The sequence below is a fragment of the Eschrichtius robustus genome, chromosome 5, assembly GCF_028021215.1.
Source record: "Eschrichtius robustus isolate mEscRob2 chromosome 5, mEscRob2.pri, whole genome shotgun sequence".
Classification (NCBI taxonomy): Eukaryota; Metazoa; Chordata; class Mammalia; order Artiodactyla; family Eschrichtiidae; genus Eschrichtius; species Eschrichtius robustus.
The window spans coordinates 55,692,404-55,717,084 of NC_090828.1; the positions used below are offsets into that span (position 1 = coordinate 55,692,404).

At 36.8% G+C, this 24,681-nt stretch overlaps 1 protein-coding gene and 1 pseudogene across 2 annotated transcripts in view; one reads left to right on the top strand and one right to left on the bottom strand.

Annotated features, from left to right (window-relative positions):
- Positions 1-24,681, top strand: part of PDE11A (phosphodiesterase 11A) — a 464,603-nt gene that overhangs the window by 57,801 nt on the left and 382,121 nt on the right. The window lies entirely within an intron of this gene.
- Positions 3,327-4,349, bottom strand: LOC137764843 (cytosolic 5'-nucleotidase 3A pseudogene; annotated as a pseudogene).

Genomic DNA, 24,681 nt, shown 5'->3' on the forward strand with positions numbered 1-24,681 from the left:
AAATAGAGATGGGTGTTATGACTGCTTGGAAGCTCTGGAGTCCAATGTTGGTGAATTGTTTGGATATTTTTACCCCTAGTTGCCTGCTACAGTGATTTAGTACGAGGTTGATATAGAGCAGTTTTGCAGGAAGAAGCTATGTCTTGCTTGGTTACAGCCTTCTTGCTCTAACTGTTGTTTTTTAAGAACTTCTATGTGACATAACAATAACTTTAGAGACTTCATAGCAGAATATCTTATGTAATTTTAGGATTTTAAGATCACTTTTCTATTCTGAAAATTACTTAACAAAATCACATATTGAGGCCCACTGTGGAGAGTGGAAGATATATCATCTAAAACTGATTACCTATACTTTAATATCTTCTAATATGCATACAAGTTGTTAATTTTGATTAGCCACTTACCCTTTAAAATTGTATTTGTAGAAATTTCTGTTAGATCTTTTATAATATAAAATAGATAAAACATATAACTAGTGTGGATTTTATTTAATTCTATGTATCTTCAGAATTGTTGCATATTTATGTGATATGTGAAGCCAGCTGAGCCTGTATGAGAAAACTACCCCCTCTACCCATTGTCCCCTTTGCTCACACAAGAAGGCATGCTCATCACTCCGATCCCTATAGAAACATAAAAAAATAATAGTAATATTTATACCATTTCTTTAAAATTTTTTCAAAAGAAAGCAAAAACTTCTTATGTGGGAAAATTATTTTTGTGTGGTCATCTAAAGCTTCTGTCAGATGATAAATATGGGTATTATAAGAAACTTATGTTCAGGGGAGTCCTTGAATTCACAGGCAGGTTCAGCTATTTGTATTGTAACATCTAGGGGGATAATGCTTGAAATTTTGTCTTTTCTTAGAGAAGAGGATATAGAGCAGATAAACTGGACAGATAGTAGTTCAAAAGCAGAATTAAGTGCTTTGGTACCTTGACAGTGACATCTGTCATACAAAGTATTATGGAAAAACTGGAGAACTATTGCCACGTGGACTTAAATATTGGGTTGTGTCACTTTTGAAAAAAATTTTTTTGCGTGTGAAGATAGCTCATTGTAAGTTTTATCCAGTTAGAGGTTAGTATTTCTTTGGAGAAATGACATAGGTTGAAAAAATTCTGATTGCTTATTACTATCAATCTGTATTTGTTGATTAGTTTATTAACTTAAAATTACATATCGGTAGTATCAAAGTCATAAAAGTTAATTGGGACAGAACAATGTGGAAAGAACTGTAGAGAAGGAAGGCAGTTCTGTTTAGTAGATTATCTGTAATATATGGTAATGTCAACACACTAAAAGAACGAGAAAAGTAAACAAATTGAGTTGTGTAGTTCTCCGAATAAACATTCCATTTTAGTATCAATAACTCCATGGAGTAAGGTTTTAGTTCCCATTAACACAGTGAGAGCTGGGTTGTTAACTGCTCATGTACGTTGCTAAAGCATACCCCTTGGACCCCTGCAAATTAAAGTAAAAACAAAACGTGTGCTGAACATATTGGCAATGACAAGAGCTTTGGATCTTCAGTTTTCATTGTACTGTCCATTGCCTTTATTGAAAATTATGAAATGTATTACATATCCAAAGGGGAGAAAATATACACGTACAGAGTAAAGAATAATTACAAACTGGACATCCTTCTGATTACACCAGGTTAAAACATAAAACATTGCCATTACCCCTGAAGTTGTCTGCTGCCCCTTCACAACTTTATTGTCCTCCCTCCTGAGCCCTACCCCTGTTATCACCATCCTGTAATTATTCCCTTGCTTTTTTTGTTTTTACGGCTTTGCCACCTATGTATGTTTTCCTATACGATACGCAATTTTATTTTCTCTGTCTTTGAACTTTGTATAAATGGAATCATTCTATGTACAATCTTCTATTTCTTGCTTTTTCTGCCCACCATTATGTTTTTGAGATTAATTCCTGTTGAAATGCATAGTAATAATATCCACTGCTGTATAATATCTCTTTGAATAAATATATCACAATTTATCCATTCTATCATTGATAGACTTTTGAGTTATTTCTAGGGTTTGTTGTTGCTGTTCTTGTTTTTGCTGTTACAAATAATGCTGCTATAAGCATTTTGTACATGTCTCCTGGTTTACTTTTGTGGTATGTTGAGTAATGGCTTCTCAAAGATGTCCACATCGTAAACTTCAGAATCTGTGAATATATTACCTCATAAGAGGGAGTTTGAAGAGGTGATTCAGCTTAGGATCTTGATATGGGGAGATTATTCTGGATTATCTGGGTGGGCTCAGTGTAGTAACAAGGGTCCTTACAATAGGGAGGCAGGAGGGCCAGAGTTTGGAAGATGCTGCACTGCTTTGAAATTCAGTTGAAGATGGAGAATTGGTCCATGAACCAAGGAATGCAGGCAGCCTACAGAAGCTAGAAAAGGCAAGGGACTGAATTCTCCCCTAGAGCCTCCAGAAGGAATGCAGCCCTACCGACCTTGATTTTTAGGACTTCTGACCTCCTGAACTGTAAGAGAATAAATTTGTGCTGTTTTAAGCCACTAAATTTGTGTTAATTTGCTAAGGCAGCAATAGGCAACTAATATACTTGGGTGAGGGTTTCTTTGGAGCATATATATAGAAGTAGAATTTGGGGGGTCATAATTTATGCACATGTCAAAATTACTGTTAATGACAAACTCTTTTCTAAAGTAGGGCTGACCAGTTACACTCCTTCTAGCGATGTGTTGGTTTCTGTTGCTCCACATTCTTGCTAACGTTTTATATTGTCAGACTTTTTAGTTTTTGCCAATCTGGTGTGTTGAGAATTGTATCTCATTGTGGTTTTAATTTGCATTTTCCTGGTCATTAAAGATGTCAGTCAATCATCCCCCACCTTTTTTTCCAGGAGATAGTGATACCATCAGCATGATTTATCTGTATTATAAAAACAGCAACACTTGAAATCATGAACATTATTTCCATTTCATGAAACTTCTTTTCAAAATTACATAAACTTCCCAGTATAAAAAGACTCCTCACAAAGTGCATGATAATATTAAACTATAAAATTGACTTTGGAAAAGTAGGGAGTTATTTTCTAATTTTGGCATTAAGTTTTCTTTTTTTTTTTTTTAACCTGTTCCAAAAATGAAGTGTGTTGTGAGAGGTAGAGAAAAAAGAGTTTCCCGCTGATGCAGTCAACATATTTGAAAACATAGAAGTAACAAAGGAAAAACTTCAAGGGCAAGAATATATTATGAATAGCAGTCTTTCAGCAAGATAAACAGATGAGCAGATCTAGTATCAATTTCTCCTATGGGAGAGAGGCGTTCCTAAAAGATACTTGTTTATAGAATCTTCTGTAGGATAGCGTTGACTACCTCCAGTGAGTACTAAATTGTACTAAAACAATATCGTAAGAGCCCATGCACTTTTCTAAAAGTTCACCCCATCTCTCATTTAGATTCTCAGTTTTCTGAATGTGTTTAACATCGGCTACTCCATCTGCTATTATTGTCTCTTTGAGAGTCTCCAAACAGAATTATGTTGCTATTGTCTTACTGTGGATTGAGATAGTCTGTTTTTGTTAAATATTATATTTATTCCCCTTTATATGCTTTAAAAAAGCCACATTTTCATAAAAAATCCATTAGTTGGACACCACTTTGACATTTGGATGATAACACTAGCTTGACAGTTAAGTACATCACCTATGCAGTGCAAAAGTATGAACACAGGGATATTATGCTGTTGGAGCTTATCAAATAAATTCTCATATCCTTCCTTGAACATGTCTTCAAATTCTTCCACAAATTCTTTAAATTTAGCTTTTGATGAAGCTTGTTCAACAAGCAAATTATGTGACTTAGTATACTATTCTACCATATAAATGTACTTTTCATCTCTGGTAAGAACTAGATCAACTTCAAGAGAATATCTTTCCTTTAGTTGAATATATTTTTTTTTGGACATTTACCTGTAACCAGTTTACAGTTGTCAGTGATATTATGACATGTTGGGCATCTTTTTCCTTTGTATTTACTTAGTGTCATATCAAAGTCTGTTAGTAGCTGAAGTATGACACCTCCTCCTTTGACAAGATCACAGATAATTTCTTCTACCTTTGTGGAGTTCTTGATGTGAATCTAATGTTTCTGCAATTTTGGCGTCATTTTTACAAAGACAGTGGACTCTTGATTGTCATGTCTTAGCTATCCAATATTCATCTCAATGATACTGATCTTCCACTGTGTCTTCCTCTTCAAGGTGAATATGTGTTGGATCAGTACCACCACTGCCACCAGGGCACAAACTCTGGCACTCCCTTCTGAGTCCACTCCTCTTATAGCCACCTGGTTCAGGGCCCTCATTTGCCTCGCAGCCAGGAAAAGAGAGGCCAATTACAGCGGGCAGCAAGCCATACACATGCTCCACAGTGAACCCTGTGAATACCCCCTCAATCATCTTTTCATATGTTTGTGTTTTAGTATTTCCTTTTCTATGAAATACTTGTCCATGTCAGTTGCCCTTTTTTTTTCTACTGAGTATACCTTTTTCTTACTGATTTGTAGGAGTTCTTAAAATATATGCATATATCTTTCTAACACCCCTTACTGGTTGTATATATTTCAAACATCTTCTTCTCTATTGCTTGCATTTCATTTTTTTTTTTAAACATTAAAAAAAAATATTTATTTATTTATTTATGGCTGTGTTGGGTCTTCGTTTCTGTGCGAGGGCTTTCTCTAATTGTGGCAAGTGGGGACCACTCTTCATCGCAGTGCGCGGGCCTCTCACTTTCGCGGCCTCTCTTGTTGCGGAGCACAGGCTCCAGACGCGCAGGCTCAGTAATTGTGGCTCACGGGCCCAGCTGCTCCGCGGCATGTGGGATCTTCCCAGACCAGGGCTCGAACCCGTGTCCCCTGCATTGGCAGGCAGATTCTCAACCACTGCGCCACCAGGGAAGCCCCTGCATTTCATTTTTAATCATGAGTTCAAGTTCTTAATTTTAATGCAATTTAATTTATCGATCTTCTCATTAAATTTTGCATTATTTGCTTCTTTTTTTTTAATTTTAAGACATAAAAGGTTATAAAGAAAAGCATTCTAGGGACTTCCCTGGTGGCACAGTGGTTAAGAATCTGCCTTCCAATGCAGAGGATGCGGGTTTGATCCGTGGTCAGGGAACTAGATCCCACATGCATTCTGCAACTAAGGAGACCACCTGCCACAACTAAGACCCTTCTGCAACTAAGGAGCCCGAGAGCCACAGCTAAGGAGCCTGCCTGCTGCAACTAAGACCTGGCGCAACCAAATAAATCAGCAAAGAAAAAAGCATTCTATATCATCTTTAGAAAATTTTATAATTTGGTATTCCATATGAAGTATTTAATCTAATGCAGTTCATTTTTGTGTTAGAATAAGGATACAACTTTTTTTTTTTCTTTTTGGATAAACAATTGACATAGTGTCATTTCCATATATAAGTAGTTTTCCATTTTCCATATTAGCATGGGTTTGTTACTAGACTCTCTCTTCTTCTTTTGATCTATTAGTCTATGCCTGCACCAGTATCACACTGATTTAATTTCCATAGCTTACAGTAAATCTTTGTATCTAGGAGGGGGGAGCTCCCAACCCCACCCCACATTTTGCTCTTCAGGAGTGTCTTCTTGGCTTTTGTTGACCCTTTATTTCATGTAAATTTTAGAATCAGCTTGTTGAGTTTCACATGCACATAATACACAGTCTGATAGAAATTTTATTTGAATTGCACTGACATTGTAGATCAATTTAGAGAGAATTATGATATGCTTTATGATGTTCAGTCTTTCCACCCAATAATATGATAGATCTTCCTAGTTATTTATTTGTTCTTTAATATCTTCCAATAAAGTTTTTTAGTTTTCTCTTTAGAAGACTTACACCGTCCTTATTTTATACTAGGTATTTTTAAATGTTTATTGCTATTTTAAATTGTATCTTTAAAAAACTTTACAATTTTAGCCAATTGTTGTGGACCTCTAGAAATGCAGTTTACTTTCGTGTATTGATTTTGAATCTAACATCCTTTTTTTTAAACATTTTAACCATTTTTAAAATTGAAGTATAATTAACATCCTTCTTATTAATTTAAATTTTTACTTTTTATTTTTTGCTTGCTAATACTGTATTGAAGATTTAAACATTTTTTATTGAAGTATAGTTGATGTACAATATTATAAGTTATAGGTGGACAATGTAGTGATTTGTAAGTTTTAAAGGTTACACTCCATTTATAATTATTATAGAATTTTGGCTATATTCCCTGTGCTGTATAATATATCCTTATAGTTTATTTTATACATAATAGTTTGTACCTCTTAATCTCCTACCCTTCTCTCTCCCCACTGGTAACCACTAGTTTATTCTCTGTATCTGTCTGCTTCTTTTTTGTTATATTCACTAGTTTGTTGTATTTTTTAGATTCTGCATATAAGTGATATCATACATTATTTGTCTCTCTCTGCCTGACTTATTTCACTTAGCATAATACCCTCCAATTCATCCATGTTGTTGCAAATGGCAAAATTTTCTTCTTTTTTATGGCCGAGTAGTATTCCATTGCGTGCGTGCATGCACACACACACACAAACACACACACACACACACACACACACACACACACACTTGTTTATCCATTCATCTGTTGATGGATACTTAGGGTGCTTCCATATCTTGGCAATTGTAAATAATGCTGCTATGAACATTGGGTTGAAATTTTTACTTTTTAAAAATCCTTTTCCCTCGTGACATAGATACCTAAAAGTAAATTTTAAGGGAAAGGAAATTAGTAGTAACTAAGTTCCTACTATGTGCCAAATAACATAGGTGATCTCACTTAATCCTCACAACTATTTTATTGCTTATTTTTCTCAACAAACATTTATTAAATAACCCCTATGTGTTAAGCTTTGTTTTTTGAGATTTTCTGTGTAAGTGAGATCATATCTGTAAAATAATGAAGGTTTTTGTTTCTTTTTTTCTAGTCCTTTAGCTTTTATTTCTTTTTCTTGATTTACTATGCAAGGTCCTCCAGAACAATGTAGAATAAGATTGATGAAGACAGGCATCCTTATATTGAACCTGATCTTATAGAAGATGCTGTCAGAGTTTCATTGTTAGATATGAGGTTTCTGTGGGTTTTTTGAAATGCCCTTTATTGGGCTAAGTGCCTTCTATTCCCAGTTTGCTAAGGAGTTTGTTGCTTTTATTTTTTTACATCACAGATGGATGTAAAGTTTTATCCAGTTTTTCCTACTTCTGTTAAGATACAATATTTTTTCACCTTAACATGTTAACATGGTGAGTTACTTTAATTGATCTTCTCATGATAAACCAATCTAGGTTTCCTAGGAAACACCAACTTGGTCATAACAAATTATCTTTTTATCCACCGTCTGATTTGTTTTATAAAAATGTTTATTTTTTAGAGGTTTTGAATCTGTATTCATTCATTAGTGAGACTGGCCTATATTTTTCTTTGCTTATAATATCTTCATCAGGTTTTGAAGGCAAAGTTATATCACAAATGATTTTTTTTCCCATTGTGTGAAATAGTTTGCATAAGATTAGAATTTCCCAATGCTCAAACATTTGGTAGAATTTCCTAGAAATCTGTCTGGATCCAGTGTGTGTGTGTGTGTGTGTGTGTGTGTGTATGTATGTGTGTGTAATGGGACTATTTTGAACTACTGATTCAATTTCTTTAAAGCTTATAGGACTCTTTTGTTAAGCTGTATATATCTGTTTATTTCATCTAAGTTTTCATGTTTATAGGCACAAACTCATTCATAACATCTTATCTGTTTAATCTCTGTAGCAATTATAGCTTTGCCCCTTTTCATTCCTGATTAAAATTTTTTAAAATGCCTTTCTCTTTTTTCCCCTTGATTATTTTCTCCAGAGATTTGTATATTTTATTACTTTTCTGACCTCTGTTGATCCTCTTCATTATATGTTTATTTTCTTTTTCATTAACTTCTGCTATTATTTTTATTATTTTCTCTCATCTTCTTGAGTTTATTTTGCTGTTCTTTTTTCTAATTCCTTACGATTGTATGATCACTTCATTAAGTTGAGCTTTTCTTTTTAATGTAAGCATTTAAGACTAAACTTTAAGAACCTCTTTAACCTTGTCCTACCATTTTGGTACATAATATTTATATAATCCTGGTATTTTTCTAAATATTTATTTTTTCTAAATATTTTCTAAATAGTTTATAATTTCCATTTTATTTTTTTTGCTTGATAGTTTGTTTAGAAATGTATTTTAAATTTTCAAGTATTTTTTCCTCTAGTTACATATTTTTTAATAACTAAAGTACATTGGGGTGAAATGATATGTTCTGTGTGATACCAGTTATTTCACATAATGATTTCAAATTGGTTAGCTTTATGACCTAGCTTTTAGTCAATTTTCATAAATATTCAGTGTCAACTTGACCAGTCATATGAAGTGTCTTCTTGTTAGGTGTAGTGCATAGCCAGATGTATCAGATGTACTTGTATATGAGCATGTTGGTGGGTGGGTTATGGTGGGGGAGATAATACGCGATGATGCCCATTGATAATCTTTCTTTTTATGTAAGGCAGAGGGACTTACTTAAAAGACAGAGGGACTCACTAGTAAGTTTTAAAGTTGGAGTTTCCATAGATATTGGAAGTGTATTATTACTCTGTCTAAGAGAGCATGTGGAGGGCTTTTAGATTTGAGCAGCCCAGGATTTGCTGTGGTTTCTGCTTTTGTTGTTCCATCCTATGCAGATCCTAAACCAGGGAAGAATTGTAGTTGGTTAAATTGATTGCTCATTCAATTGAAGCATCTCAGAAGTAAATTGAGATTTATAAAATGGTTCCTGACCCTGTTGCTTCTATGAGAGTGAATGCTAGCTGATATGTCCAATCTTTCTAACCCAGCAGAACCCAGACCTGCAAAATATGATGAACGGTATAATTGACTGGCTCTGCTAAGGGCTTGATCTAGTTCATAAAACAGCCAGTGCAGAGTTCTGCCAGCTGGCCTAGGAAATATCTGGAACAAGGCAGCAGGCAGGAGACCAGTTCTAGGAGGCACTAACCAACTCTAGCCAAGATGGAATAACTTAGACAAAGCTGCCAAAAATCAGGCTGACTCAGTTCTCCAGTGTGTATGTCTAGAAGGCTCCTACCTACAAGCATTTCTTAGAAAGTATCTTGGTGCTTTATCCAGGAAAAGGCACCCTGGGTGCTGAGTCCACTCCTGTGTCTCTCTGGACTATTTATGAATAATTCCTGTTGATGAAAACAATCCTCTGGTGGAAACGAACCACGTGTTGACACCTTCAGTTTGATTCATCACTCTTACTCTCAAATCTGAGGGCTGGAGATACATGCCCCCATTGTTTTGTGGAGCACATGGCCATATACCTTCTGGAGGGAGTCTGAGTACTCTCAGCACAGCTGCTTATTTGCAGCCAAGCTAGGGTGAGCACCAGGGGAATAGAGCCTGGCCTAGGAACAGGAAAGAAAGGCTTCAGGGACACAGTGGCTGACAGTGGGGAAAGGAATGTGCATGGAACCAGCTAGCCGCAGGGGTCCACCTGGAAGATCAGTGGGAAGTAGTGACATGCTGCTTCCAAGTCCTCTTTGCAGTGGATGATGTGGCTTTTTCTAACCTGGGTTTTCAGTGGCTGAAAGCAATCTTGTGGTTGGAAGATTTGTTTTTATCATTTTCTTCCAAACTTACATCTACTGGTTTAATAGTTTGTTGAGAATTTTGTTTTAGAAACCAATATGAGGCTACTAGTTTTTGGTTTCCAGTATTCATCCTTTTGGAAAATCAGGTGTTTTCCACCATTATACTGTATACGCTATGCCAAATTAAGTTGCTGTGATGTTTACCAATTAAATGTGGAAAGGGTTAGAGGCTGAGAGAGTTGAAAGATCCATCCACTTCACATATCAGAACATTGCCCAACTATAGCATCTTGACAGTCTTTTTGTTCTTAGCTCTCTGTGATTTTCAGAAAATATCAAATTCCTTTAGCATTCCATGTAGCAATTCAGTTGGACTTAATTTTTATGGTAAAGAGTTTTATAGCCAAGATGATAATGGCTTTAAAAACTAACAGGGCCATTTAGATGGCTGCTATATCCTGCTAAAAGTATAGAGTGCTATGCTGTCTGTTTTTCACATATTTATATTACTTATGAAGATTGACTCACCGCCATCTTGACAGTTGTCATTTGGTATATCTTGCCTATGTATTTTACTGGCAGTTCAATAATATAAAGACTTCTATCTTTTTGGAGGGCACTTCTGAAGCTGTAGTGCTGTCCTGAATGGTAAGCCCATCACTTTGATGTAACTATGCTAATTAATACTGTTTTTTAAACTTCTTTTCCTTGTGTCACTTTCTCATGTCAGAATAAAATTATTTATAACATGTATAATAATAACCTATAAACTTTTTTAGCGATAGTGTGAATATACCATAACATAATCAAGTTCCTGTTGAATATTTAGGTATTTTTCAATTTTTTCTTATGAATTCCTAGAAACAAAATTATTGTATTGAAAAGTATGAATATTTTAAAGGTTTTTGTTACTTACTGCCACATTGTCCTCCATATATATTGCACTAACTTGTATTCTCGCCAGCAATGTATAAAAGTAGACTTTTATACAAAAACTTTTCACAAAAACTTTCAATAAATCTAGGTATCTTGACACCTCAAATTTTAAATCTTTGCCAATTTTACAGAAAAACTATAACTGTTGTGGTAATTTGACAGTTTTCAAATATTTATGTGAAATATGAGACAATTTTTTCCCATCAATTCTTTATTTTGTTAATTTCTGATTCTTACCCATTGCTCATTTTTCCTCATTAATTAGTAAGAATTCTGTATGTTTAGGATTTAACACTTTGTCAGCCAGATGTGTTTAAAAATATTTTTCCAATTTTATTTTACTTTTAATTCTTTGTATTATTTTTTAGGTACTGAAATTTAAAATTTTTATTAGTCAAATCTATTAGTGTTTATGTTTCCTCCTTTTGGTATTATGGGTTGAAAGACTTCCCTCTAGTGAGATCAGACAAATTTCCAGTTATATTCCTTCCATTCTTTTATTATTTTATTTTTGACATTTAACTTTTTAAATTATAAAAATGTTTTACTATAATTTCCAAGTAAAGTAAATGATGATTTAGTTTATAGTTTATCATGTCATTATTCATTCTTCTACTGAAAACTTTCGATCATTTGTACTTCTGATAAGAATCTTAGCTGAAATGAACAAATGAAAGAAATGGAATTAATCTTACTTTTATTGGCTGCTTTGGTTAAAGATTTGGTGGAAAAGAAGGCCAACAGTTGAATATAAGGCCATTGACTTTTCTGAGTGCAAATTTAGGATTTACTTGATAATATCTGGAATATATGCATTCTCATATTATTGACTATTATAATTAATATTCAGCCATTTTTCTCCTAGTATTTCATGTTAAAATAAGAAATGTGTCTTGGCAGGGTTTGAGTGATCTGTTCCACTTTTGTAATTCATCAAGAGATGAGTATATTTATCTTCAAATTCTGCTTGAAATTAGTTTTGATGTATAATGTGAGGAAAGAATCTTACTTTTCCCAAGTATGTAACTAATTGAATAATTTATTACTTTCTGACTGATTTGAAATGACACTCTTATGATTAAAGACATTTATTCACACACATATATACATATGTATATATACACATATATATTTGGCATTATACTCTCATCAATTTTTCTATTTTTTGAACCAGTATCACATTGTTTTAATTATTGTAGCTTTAAGATATATATATATATATTTTTTTTTTTTAAAAAATAAATTTATTTATTCATTTCTGGCTGTGCTGGGTCTCCGTTGCTACACACGAGCTTTCTCTAGTTGCGGCAAGCGGGAGCTACTCTTCGTTGCGTTGCATGGGCTTCTCATTGCGGTGGCGTCTCTTGTTCTGGAGCATGGGCTTTAAGTGCTTGGGCTTCAGTAGTTGTGGCATGTGGACTCAGTAGTTGTGGCCCACGGGCAACAGAGCGCAGGCTCAGTAGTTGTGGTGAATGGGCCCAGTTGCCCCGCAGCATGTGGGATCCTCCCGGACCAGGGCTCGAACCCGTGTCCCCTGCATCGGCAGGTGGACTCCTAACCACTGTGCCACTTCAGAAGTCCCTAAGATATATTTTAATATCAGGTAATCATGTACTTTTATCATCATATTCTCGCAAGAAAGAATGATTCAAAATGTTTTTAAAAACATTTGAAAATATGTTTAAAAAGGTTTTAGAATTTTTAGAACTTTTAAAGCAAACTTTAAAATTACTTTTTTTTTTAACGTCTTTATTGGAATATAATTGCTTAACAGTGGTGTGTCAGTTTCTGCTTTATAACAAAGTGAATCAGCTATACATACACACACATCCCCATATCTCCTCCCTCTTGCCTCTCCCTCCCACCCTCCCTATCCCACCCCTCTAGGTGGACATAGAGCACCGAGCTGATCTCCCTGTGCTATGCGGCTGCTTCCCACTAACTATCTGTTTTGTTTTGTTTTTTTAAATAATTTATTTATTTATTTATTTTTGGCTGTGTTGGGTCTTCGTTTCTGTGCGAGGGCTTTCTCTAGTTGCGGCGAGCGGGGACCACTCTTCATCGCGGTGCGCGGGCCTCTCACTATCGCGGCCTCTCTTGTTGCGGAGCACAGGCTCCAGACGCGCAGGCTCAGTAGTTGTGGCTCACGGGACTAGTTGCTCCGCGGCATGTGGGATTTTCCCAGACCAGGGCTCGAACCCGTGTCCCCTGCATCGGCAGGCAGATTCTCAACCACTGCGCCACCAGGGAAGCCCTAACTATCTGTTTTACATTTGGTACTGTATATAAGTCCATGCCACTCTCTCACTTCGTCCCAGCTTACCCTTCCCCATCCCCATGTCCTCAAGTCCATTCTCTACGTCTGTGTCTTTATTCCTGTCCTGCCCCTACGTTCTTCAGAACGATTTTTTTTTTTTTTTTAGATTCCATATATATGTGTTACCATACGGTATTTGTTTTTCTCTTTCTGACTTACTTCACTCTGTATGACACACTCTAGGTCCATCCACCTCACTACAAATAACTCAATTTCATTTCTTTTTATGGCTGAGTAATATTCCATTGTATATATGTGCAACATCTTCTTTATCCATTCATCTGTCGATGGACACTTAGGTTGTTTCCATGTCCTGGCTATTGTAAATAGAGCTGCAATGAACATTGTGGTACATGACTCTTTTTGAATTATGCTTTTCTCAGGGTATGTGCCTAGTAGTGGGATTGCTGGGTCGTATGGTAGTTCTATTTTTAGTTTTTTTAAGAAACGTCCGTACTGTTCTCCATAGTGGCTGCATCAATTTATGTTCCCACCAGCAGTGCAAGACGGTTCCCTTTTCTCCACACCCTCTCCAGCATTTATTGTTTGTAGATTTTTTGATGATGGCCATTCTGACTGGTGTGAGATGATATCTCATTGTAGTTTTGATTTGCATTTCTCTAATGATTAGTGATGTTGAGCATCCTTTCATGTGTTTGTTGGCAATCTCTATATCTTATTTGGAGAAATGTCTATTTATGTCCTCTGCCCATATTTGGATTGGGTTGTTTGTTTTTTTGATATTGAGCTGCATGAGCTGCTTGTATATTTTGGAGATTAATCCTTTGTCAGTTGCTTCATTTGCAAATATTTTCTCCCATTCTGATGGTTGTCTTTTGGTCTTGTTTATGGTTTCCTTTGCTGTGCAAAAGCTTTTACGTTTCATTAGGTCCCATTTGTTTATTTTTGTTTTTATTTCCATTTCTCTAGGAGGTGGGTCAAAAAGGATCTTGCTGTGATTTAAGTCATAGAGTGTTCTTCCTGTGTTTTCCTCTAAGAGTTTTATAGTGTCTGGCCTTACATTTAGGTCTTCAATCCATTTTGAGTTTATTTTTGTGTATGGTGTTAGAGATCATTCTTTTACATGGAGCTGTCCAGTTTTGCCAGCACCACTTATTGAAGAGTCTGTCTTTTCTCCATTGTATATTCCTGCCTCCTTTATCAAAGGTAAGGTGACCAAATGTGTGTGGGTTTAGCTCTGGCCTTTCTCTCCTGTTCCTTTGATCTATATTTCTGTTTTTGTGCCAGTACCATACTGTCTTGGTTACTGTAGCTTTGTAGTATAGTTGGAAGTCAGGGAGTCTGATTCCTCCAGCTCTGTTACTCCTTCTCAAGATTGCTGTGGCTCTTCGGAGTCTTTTGTGTTTCCATACAAACTGTGAAATTCTTTGTTCTAGTTCTGTGAAAAATGCCATTGGTAGTTTGATAGGTATTGAATTGAATCCGTAGATTGCTTTGGGTAGTAGAGTCATTTTCACAATGTTGATTCTTCCAATCCAAGAACATAGTATATCTCTCCATCTGTTTGGATCATCTTTAATTTCTTTCATCAGTGTCTTATAGTTTTCTGCATACAGGTCTTTTGTCTCCCTAGGTAGGTTTATTCCTAGGTATTCTTTGTGTTGCAATGGTAAATGGGAGTGTTTCCTTAATTTCTCTTTCAGATTTTTCATCATTAGTGTATAGGAATGCAAGAGACTTCTGTGCATTAACTTTGTATCCTGCTACTTTACTAAATTCATTGATTAGCTCTAGTAGTTTTCTGGTAGCATCTTTAGGATTCTCTGTGTATAGTATCATGTCATCTGCAAACAGTGACAGTTTTACTTCTTCTTTTTCAATTTGTATTCCCTTTATTTCTTTTTCTTCTCTGATTGCTGTGGCTAAAACTTCCAAAACTATGTTGAATAATAGTGGTGAGAGTGGACAACCTTGTCTTGTTCCTGATCTTCGAGGAAATTGTTTCAGTTTTTCACCATTGAGAATGATGTTGGCTGTGGGTTTGTCATATATGGCCTTTATTATGTTGAGGTAGGTTCTCACTATGCCTACTTACTGGAGAGTTTTTATCATAAATGGGTGTTGAATTTTGTTGAAAGCTTTTTCTGCATCTGTTGAGATGATCATATGGTTTTTCTCCATCAATTTGTTAATGTGGTGTATCACATTGATAGATTTGCATATATTGAAGAATTCTTGCATTCCTGGGACAAACCCCACTTGATCATGGTGTATGATCCTTTTAATGTGCTGTTGAATTCTGTTTCCTTGTATTATGTTGAGCATTTTTGCATCTATGTTCATCAGTGATATTGGCCTGTAGTTTTCTTTCTTTGTGACATCTTTGTCTGGTTTTGGTATCAGGGTGATGGTCGCCTCATAGAATGAGTGTGGGGTGTTCCTCCCTCTGCCATATTTTGGAAGAGTTTGAGCAGGATAGGTGTTAGCCCTTCTCTAAATATTTGATAGAATTCGCCTGTGAAGCCATCTGGTCCTGGACTTTTGTTTGTTGGAAGACTTTAATCACAGTCTCAATTTCAGTGCTTGTGATTGGTATGTTTATATTTTCTATTTCTTCCTGGTTCAGTCTCTGAAGGTTTTGCTTTTCTAAGAATTTGTCCATTTCTTCCAGGTTGTCCATTTTATTGGCATATAGTTGCTTGTAGTAATCTCTCATGATCTTTTTATTTCTGCAGTGTCAGTTGTTACTTCTCCTTTTTCATTTCTAATTCTATTTTTTTGAGTATTCTCCCTTTTTTTCTTGATGAGTCTGGTTAATGGTTTTTCAATTTTGTTTCTCTTTGCAAAGAACCAGCTTTTAGTTTTATTGATCTTTGCTATTGTTTCCTTCATTTCTTTTTCATTTATTTCTTATCTGATGTTTATGATTTCTTTCCTTCTGCTACCTTTGGGTTTTTTTGTTCTTCTTTCTCTAATTGCTTTAGGTGTAAAGTTTGTTTGTTTGAGATTTTTATTGTGTCTTAAGGTAGGATTATATTGCTATAAACTTCCCTCTTAGAACTGCTTTTCTTGCATCCCATACATTTTGGGTCATCGTGTTTTCATTGTCATTTGTTTCTAGGTATTTTTTGATTTCCTCTTGGATTTCTTCAGTGATCTCTTAGTTATTTAGTAGCATATTGTTAGGCTCCATGTGTTTGTATTTTTTAGTTTTTTTCCTGTAATTGATATCTAGTCTCATAGCATTGTGGTCAGAAAAAGTACTTGATACGATTTCAATTTTCTAAAATTTACCAAGGCTTGATTTGTGACCCAAGGTATGATCTATCCTGGAGAATGTTCCATGAGCACCTGAGAAGAAAGTGTATTCTGTTGTTTTTGTTTGGAGTGTCCTATACATATCAATTAAGTCCATCTTGTTTAGTGTGTCATTTAAAGCTTGTGTTTCCTTATTTATTTTCATTTTGCTTGACTGTCCATTGGTGAAAGTGGGGTGTTAAAGTCCCCTACTCTGATTGTGTTACTGTCAATTTCCCCTTTTATGGCCGTTAGCATTTGCCGTATGTATTGAGGTGCTCCTATGTTGGGTGCATATATATTTAAAATTGTTATATCCTCTTCTTGGATTGATCCCTTGATCATTATGTAGTGTCCTTCTTTGTCTCTTGTAATAGTCTTTATTTTGAAGTCTATATTGTCTGATACGAGAATTGCTACTCCAGCTTTCTTTTGATTTCCATTTGCATGGAATATCTTTTTCCATCCCCTCACTTTCAGTCTGTATGTGTCCCTAGGTCTGAAGTGGGTCTCTTGTAGACAGCATATATATGGGTCTTGTTTTTGTATCCATTCAGCCATCTGTGTCTTTTGGTTGGAGCATTTAATCCATTTACATTTAAGGTAATTATCGATATGTATGTTCCTATTACCATTTTCTTAATTGTTTTGGGTTTGTTATTGTAGGTCTTTTCCTGCTCTTGAGTTTCCTGCCTAGAGAAGTTCCTTTAGCATTTGTTGTAATGCTGGTTTGGAGGTCCTGAATTCTCTTAGCCTTTGCTTCTCTGTAAAGGTTTTAATTTCTCCGTCAAATCTGATTGAGATTCTTGCTTGGTAGAGTAATCCTGGTTGTAGGTTTTTCCCTTTCATCACTTTCAATATGTCCTGCCACTCCCTTCTGGCTTCCAGTATTTCTGCTGAAAGATCTGCTGTTAACCTTATGTGGATTCCCTTGTATGTTATTTGTTGTTTTTCCCTTGTTGCTTTTAATATTTTGTCTTTGTATTTAACTTTTGATAGTTTGATTAATATGTGTCTTGGCATGTTTCTCCTTGGGTTTATCCTGTATGGGACTCTCTGTGCTTCCAGGACTTGACTGACTATTTCCTTTCCCATATTAGGGAAGTTTTCAACTATAATCTCTTCAGATGTTTTCTCAGTCCCTTTCGTTTTCTCTTCGTTTCTGGGACCCCTATAATTTGAATGTTGGTGCATTTAGTGTTGTCCCAGAGGTCTCTGAGACTGTCCTCAATTGTTTTCATTCTTTTTTCTTTATTCTGCTCTGTGGTAGTTATTTCCACTCTTTCATCTTCCAGGTCACTTATCTGTTCTTCTGCCTCAGTTTTTCTGCTCTTGATTCCTTCTAGAGAATTTTTAATTTCATTTATTGTGTTGTTCGTCACTGTTTGTTTGCTCTTTAGTTCTTCTAGGTCCCTGTTAAACGTTCCTTGTATTTTCTCCATTCTATTTCCAAGGTTTTGGATCATCTTTACTGTCATTACTCTGAATTCTTTTTCAGGTAGACTTCCTATTTCCTCCTCATTTGTTTGCTCTGGTGGGTTTTTACCTTGCTCCTTCATCTGCTGTGTGTTTCTCTGTCTTGTCACTTTGCTTAACTTACTGTGTTTGGAGTCTCCTTTTCGCAGACTGCAGGTTCATAGTTCCTGTTGTTTTTGGTGTTTGCCCCCAGTGGCTACCGTTGGTTCAGTGGGTTGTGTAGGCTTCCTGGTGGAGGGAACTGGTGCCTGTGTTCTGGTGGATGAGGCTTGATGTTGTGTTTCTGGTGGGCAGTATTGTTTCTGGTAGTGTGTTTTGGGGTGTCTGTGACCTTATTATGATTTTACGCAGCCTCTCTGCTAATGGGTGGGGATGTGTTCCTGTCTTCCTAGTTGTTTGGCATAGGGTGTCTAGCACTGTAGTTTGCTGGTCATTGAGTGGAGCTTGGTCTTAGCATTGAGATGGTTATCTCTGGGAGAGCTTTTGCCATTTGATATTACATGGATCCGGGAGGTCTTTGGTCAACCAATGTCCTGAACTTGGCTCTCCCATCTCAGAGGCACAGACCTGACACCCCGCCAGAGCACCAAGACCCTCTCAGCCACACGGCTCTCTCTGGGCTTCTATTTCAACAGCAACAATGTGACTCTGAATGGAGTAGGCCACTTTTTTCACCAGTTGTCCGAGGAGAAGTCTAAAATTACTTTTCTTTTTTTTTTTTAATTAATTAATTAATTAATTAATTTATTTTATTTTTATTTTTGGCTGTGTTGGGTCCTCGTCTCTGCGCGCGGGCCTTCTCCAGTTGCGGCGAGCGGGGGCCACTCTTCATCGCGGTGCGCGGGCCTCTCACTGTCGCGGCCCCTCCTGTGGCAGAGCACAAGCTCCAGACGCGCAGGCTCAGTAGTTGTGGCTCACAGGCCCAGTTGCTCCACGGCATGTGGGATCTTCCCAGACCAGGGCTCGAACGCGTGTCCCCTGCATTGGCAGGCAGATTCTCAACCACTGTGCCACCAGGGAAGCCCTAAAATTACTTTTTAGCATTAAACTTCTGTCAAACAAAAACAGTAACTTCCACATATTAATAGTACAACCTAAATAACATATGTATTAAAATATAACGTATACACTTTTTTTTTTTAATTTATTTATTTATTTATTTATTTATTTATGGCTGTGTTGGGTCTTCGTTTCTGTACGAGGGCTTTCTCTAGTTGCGGCAAGTGGGGGCCGCTCCTCATCGCCGTGCGCGGGCCTCTCACTATCGCGGCCTCTCTTGTTGCGGAGCACAGGCTCCAGACGCGCAGGCTCAGTAATTGTGGCTCACGGGCCCAGTTGCTCCGCGGCATGTGGGATCCTCCCAGACCAGGGCTCGAACCCGTGTGCCCTGCATTGGCAGGCAGACTCTCAACCCCTGCGCCACCAGGGAAGCCCAACGTATACACTTTGATACAAGAAATTACTGTATTTGCCATAAATGTGGGAAAGTCAGAATCTGATTGAAACAGCTGTTTACCAATTAGTTACATTTGGGGGCCAACTTTTCAGGTTGTCCCAATTGGTCACAGTGGGAAGAGTAAAATAGGCTTTTTGTTGGAGGTGGTCCTTGTTGTGTTTTTTTTTAAACCCAGAGCTTTTATTTAATTTTCCTTTCAGTTTTATCCAGATTTAATTGACATACAGCACTGTATAAGTTTAAGGTGTAAAGCAAAATGATTTGACTGAAATACATCATAAAGTGATTACCACAGTAAGTTTAGTGAACATCCATCATCTTGTATAGATAGAAAACTAAAGAAATAGAAAAAAAATTTTCCCTTGTGATGAGAAGTCTTAAGATTTCCTCTCTTAACAACTTTCAAATATGACACACACAGTGTTCATTATATGATGTTGTACATTATATCCCTAGTGCTTATTTGTCTGATAACTGGAAGTTTGTGCCTTTTGGCTACCTTCATCCAATTCCCCCTGCCCCCATGCCCTGCCTCTGGTAACCACAAATCTGATCTCTTTCTATGATCCTTGTTAGGTTTTAACAAATAAATGAGACCAAATCTCTGGTGTGTCTCTGTTAATCTGTACCCCTGATTCAGATCTGGCTTTTCATGCATCACTCTTTTGACCTTGGCTTTCCCTATATTCCCTGGTTCCTGACTGTTTGGCTTTGACTCACAACTCCATGTTGACAATCCCTTGTCCATATTTACAGACTTCATGGCCTTCTTGGTTCCACCTGTAGCCTCACCTCCCTGATTCCCCAAATTTCTTAGATGGCTCCACTGTGACAGGAAGAAAGGTGCTTCTGGCCAGCTGACTCTTCCTATGGCTGTCTCTTCATATACTGGTCTTTGGCTCAGACATTTTAATTATACACAATAAATCTTATAGAACATGGAGTTGAATTTTAACTCTACATACAAATTTATCTGCACACTCACAATATATCCTTAGTAGACATCTGTGCTATGTATTAAAGAAGTTTAAGATTTCACATTTTCTTTCATACCACCTCACCAACTTTGGTTTCACCTGTGCTGTGGTTCTTCCATTTTCCCGTGTCTTATGCCTTGAGATATATTTGTATTTCTCATAAGAAAGATAAATAATAATAGTCATGATGACAACAATAAGACAGGACCAAAGAAAAGTGCCAACTAAGAAAGGCAGAACAAAGAAATAAGATCAGCAAACCAAGTTTACTTTAGAAATGCACCTAAAGAACAGTGACTTGGTAATAACAATGACCAATAACAAAGTAACTTGGTAATAACAATGGCTCTTTCTAAACCTCATATTAAATTCTTTTATGGTGTCTGTTAACCACTAATTCAGCTTGGAAGACTTAATTGAAAGTGTGCCCATTAAGCATTTACCAAATAGAGGTGACCTGTACATATTTATAAACTGCTCCACCACCTACCACACCACTTCAGGTCCATAAAAGAGTGACGCTTCAAAAACATACATACTTTTTGGTAATATTTTATACTGTTTAAAGCTCTACACGTTTCTTTGTGAAAGAATTCAGAGACAAGATTTTTGTTCGCTGTTGAGCAATGACATTCTGTGAATACATATTAGGAACAACCATGATAATTTTGCACTTTTTCTCAGCAAGTATCAAATTAGGATGCCCAAAGCGTTAGCTATCTACTTACCATATGCTGTGTCTTTGTTTTTGTGCAGTATATTCTCAAGCCTCCCATCAGTTCAGAACAATTAGTTATGCTTCTTTGTATGGAGAAAACCAGAATAGTACATTTCAAATGATTAAAGACTAATCAAAATTTTTGAGAGCTTAGCTTTCCAAGCAGTCTTTGGAAAATAAGTGATGTTTATGATCAGTCATAAATGTAAGGAGATGCTTTTATGAATTGGAATTAAATGAGTGTTACTAATTGATGTACCAATAAAAGCAATTTTCTTTTAAGCTTCAGACAGTGGGCAATCCTTTGGTTTGAGTTTCAATGGCATATTCATTTTATATTTTATATTTCCATTAGCTTCTCTACATTGCAGCTCCATAAGGCATTTGAAAGAGGATGTAGATGAAATGCGAGACTGAACTTGGTCTCCAAACCTTTCTTTGTTGGGGGGAGGATAGGAGGGTTCTGGGTAAGGTATGCAGGCCCAGTGTATTAAGCCTATGAGGAAAGTGGATGGAAAACATAGCAAACTGAAACAAAACAAAAGCTAACCAACAATCTTGTTCTGAAAGCTCTAAAGCAAGAGCTTTAGAGGGCTCTGAGGGGTCTTGGTTTACAAGACCCCTCAGACTTCTGGAGGCCTTGGATTTATTAAGGGACCTTTGATTCAGTGGTTCTTAACCCGGACCAACAGTTAGAAGTCAGATCCCCTGCACAACCCCTCCTCCCACCGATTATGATTTAATCGGTCAGAATGGGGCTAGGGCATCAGTAGTTACCTAAAGCTCCTCAAGTAATTCCAATGTTAGGAACAGTTGCCAACCACTGCTCTATTCTTATGAATACCTAACAGTGTTTGTAGACTGAAGAATTACCATATATACACACATCTTGTATTACTTTTCCTCTATAATTTATGGACACAATAACTCAGATACAAATTCATTAAACATTTCATGGAGTTAAGAGGAGCTTTTTGCATTTACATGTTTTCTCATCCATATGTTCTAAAAACATAATTCTCATCACGTGGATGTTCTCAGACTTGAAGAGTTTGGTAATCTTGGCTCTGAAGGACCCAAGGTAGAGTTGAGATTGTGGTTAAAACAATCACCCTTATAGGTTAAATGGTGGTCAAGACTAGTTCTTGGCTTAATCACGAGCACTGGATAATTTTACTATAAAGTGTTGGGGAGAGAAACCTTACACACAGAGAGGGTAAAAGATATCTTATGTGACCCATCCTTGCTATGAGTCTGAATAAGATTCTTAGCTCTGGCTCCTGCCTTAGGGAGCCTTGAGTGGCTTCTCTGAGAAAGTGAAAAGAAGAACAGATAGATTCCCTTTTGCTTTGAGGCTTCTTATGTGCCTCAAAAATATGTCTCCCTGGGGCTGGCTGGGATTCTTGAGTGCAGTGAACATAGCTCTTTTTTCAAGGATCTGCAAACTCAGACTTCAGAAGTTGGTTCTTTCTACAGCCTTAGTGGACTTTGCAGGTGGGACCCGCTTTCTGGGTGTGTTCTGTGGCATCATATTCAACTCAGGAATGTGCAGAGGAGGCTGCAATTGCAAGGTCCTGGGTCAGAAGTACACGCACTTACTGTTCTCTCTGTAGCGGGCACAGGTCAGTTCCATTGCTAAAAAGTCAAAATTGCTTTTGGCCTTACGACTTTATCTTTTTAAATATTAAAAATCATAGCTGAGTGTCACATGCAAAACGTAGGTCTACACAAAAGCACTGAGAAGATCCCTGCACTTCTCAAGAACAGTTACACTTAAAGTATCTGTGATACGAAAAATATTATGACATAAAAATACTCGAAGCAAAAAAGAGTCTGCCACATTTATAAGAAACTCATTCCAGATTTTAACAACCTTATTAAAGAAACCCTTACTTTAATTTATTAGAAATCTCTCCTGTTGTAGATCATTTCTTTTTTTTTTTTGTCCTAAGGGAGATGAATAAAAATTGGACACCATTCTCCATGTGCTATTTCATTATAGACCTAGAGGCGTTTGTTAGTTTCCTACTCAAGTTTCCATCTCCAGCAGTAAATAGGCCCAATGTTTCTACCTTCTCATTGCTCCTGTCTCCTCCGTACCTGGCCTTCTGTGAAGCTTTGTTGGTGAGTGTGGTGAAGACCTCAAGTGAAGTTATTGAGCAGAATCCCTCATTCTTATCTAATTAGTCTCTTCCTTGCCTTCCTTTTCCTGAAATTAAAACACCTATCTATCTATCTACCTACCTACCTACCTATATCTCAAACTACTTTGGGGGCAGTACCACCGTGTGGATGGCCCATAGTTAACTAAACCTCAAAACATCCACAAGGCAACTCCTATTTCCCCCTCAGAAGTCTGTCCCCTCACTCAGGGAATCTACCACTCACCCAGGTACCTGCACGGGCTATATGCAGCTATTTTTTACTTCTCTAGCATTAGCAACCTTACATCAAATTAATCAGCAAGTCCTATTGATTCTACCTCCTGAATATCTTTCAACTCAGTCCTTTCCCATCACCCCTACCACCAATAGCCACCATCCCAGTCCAGAGATGGTTTATCTCTCACCTAGACTTCTTGCCTCCCATTCATTCTTTACATGTAAGCCATAATAACTCTTTCTAAAATGAAGAATCATCCATATTACTCCCACCTACCTTCTTAAAACCCTCTAGTGACTCCCTCTTCCTCTATGGTAAATTTACAATTCGAAACCTGGTCGCTAAGCACCCCGTCTTCAGCTTCCAGCTGGTTTTTTTTGTTCCATCTCTGACTCTTCCCTTGAGAACCATCTTCAACTTTTTTCAGTTCCTCAAATTCACCAGCTTCCTATTGCCTCTGAATTTTGAATACTATTCCCTCTTCCTGGGAAACCAATCCTTTGGCTGTCAGCTTAAAAATTTCACTTTCCTTGGGAGATTCCCCCCCGCCGTCCCCCTCCCTCAGACTGTGTGTTCCACAATGCCCTATGTTTCCTTTACTACTACACTCATTTGTGGTCATTGCTTGGCTAGCAAAATCTATTTTTTGCTATCTTCCATTTTTAAACTTTCCCTCTCTCTGTAACATCAGAGTATTATGTTCCTTTATCTAATTATTTCCTTAGTTTTCTTCATCTCCTATGATTAATTTATACCTCAATTTTGGACTCAACTTTCTTCATTTTCTTAAATTGGAAAATTAATCTAGAGATTAATATAATTGGGAAGTATGCAGTTGTATCAGCTCTTCTGACCTCTCATTAGATGGATTATATCAAGTTTTGAGTTAATTTGTGAGAATAATCCCATAAATAGTGTAATGAAGACATGGACAAAGTATGTTTTATGATGCATTATTTTTAAAAAACATTAAGACTTAATAAAATAAATTTATCTTCCCAGCTTTTAAATTGGAAGATTAACACTTACCACATATATCAACATAATTATCTTTTTCTCCTCAAGTTACAAGTTTATCAGGTGAGTGTAGAGAGTTGGAGAGATGGTGAGGAGGGTTCACTATATTTTTGTTCCCCCTGGTCATGATGAAGCACCTCCGTGTCTATTGTTGTCATGTGGCTTTGGATATTTTGGCAATGAATACCCCACAGTCTTGGTGGTTGATTTACTCAGAGTTGGACTTCGGTGGATGACGCCCTTCTCCAGAGATACAGGCTATCACAAAGGTAACAGCAGAAAGGCTTGCCTATTCCAGAGTGGATTTTCAAGTCGTCTCACATGGTCCACACCAATGATATGTAACCACCAGAATACATTCCACTCTCTTTGTTCCTTCCCATTTTAAGGCTTTTCTTATCAGTGAACTTTATTGATCTTACTAGTGACTAAGCCCTTTATCATTTTG